The following is a 1,348-nucleotide window of genomic DNA, read 5'->3' as shown; positions in this document are numbered from 1 at the left end:
TATATATATATACACATGTATAAACACACACACATATACAATGGAATACTACTGAACAACCAAGAAAGATAAACTCTTATCATTGGCAACAAAGTGGATGGAGCCAGAAGGGATTATGCTAAGTGAAATAAGTCAGAAGGAACCATAGGGGTTGGTGGGCCCTGTTGCAATATCCTGTCCAACCCTACCAAACTGACCAAAGGCATCATGCTAGATAAAAAAGCATTAGATCCTGATTAATGATCACCTCAGAGTTTCCAGGTAGGAAACATCTGAGGGCCCTTTAAACACAGTTAGCATATGTATAAGCTATCTGCACATTCCCAGGGAGAGCCCAACCAGAGCAAGCTATGACGCTGTTCCTCTCTGTCCTGCCTCATGGCCCTGGCATTTCAAATTTCCTTCTATGTCCTCTGAAAGAGCCAGGCTAAATTCTCCTTTATGGCACAGTTTCCCTCTAATAAAGCCTTGCTTTGAGAATAAAGAGTAAAGTCAGAACTCTCTAGTGAATTCTTTATCTAAATGTGTGGATAACACACGTTTGGGAGTCTATTAAAATTGAACTGAACCTTGAAACTTTAATTTTCTTGTTGTTTTTTTTCTCCTTTTATATGAAAGATCCTTGTTTTAAAAATTAAAATGTTATAACATTTCTTATTTTAGAAAAATAAGTTCCACTGCTACATTTTTCTCATTAAACCTAAAAAATAAAATTTAATTACCCATGAATTTATCAATGCATTTCCTCCCTGGCATTCCACGAAACCAAATAATTTTTTTTTTTTACTACATCTACATTTCATAATGGTTAAATTTCTAGGAGAATATTTAAAGTAATATTTCTTCTAACATAAGGAATGTGATTGCCCCAACGTTGAATAAATAATAGAATAGAGATGTTGCTCTAATAATATAAAAATCTATATAAAAACCCTCCAATACAGCATTTATGTCACATTAGCATTTGTATAACATATACAATTTTATGTTTTTCCAATATCTGTGATATTTGACTTTTCAAAAATGTCTATTCGTTCATTAATATGACACCAGTTATTCTGGGGATAAGTGATATTACCTTTTTAATTGTATTGACTATGAACATTACACCCAAACTTAGTATTGACAATAGTTCAGATAATAATTGTGCTCCCCTTAAATTATATTAATTGAAATGCACATTAAGCTGAACAATGTCTTAAACACTATTAAGCAAAACACTTAAAAATTTACATAATTATTGGAATGCATAAACCAGTTTTTAACCCTCTGCTCTTAAAAGATTCTTATAAGACACAGTACTACTTCATGTCAGAGAATGAAGAGTTAACAGCAACTTGCATAAGAA

Source organism: Condylura cristata, unplaced genomic scaffold, assembly GCF_000260355.1.
Source record: "Condylura cristata isolate star-nosed mole 26May11 unplaced genomic scaffold, ConCri1.0 scaffold00024, whole genome shotgun sequence".
Taxonomy (NCBI): Eukaryota; Metazoa; Chordata; class Mammalia; order Eulipotyphla; family Talpidae; genus Condylura; species Condylura cristata.
This window is presented reverse-complemented; position numbering follows the sequence as displayed.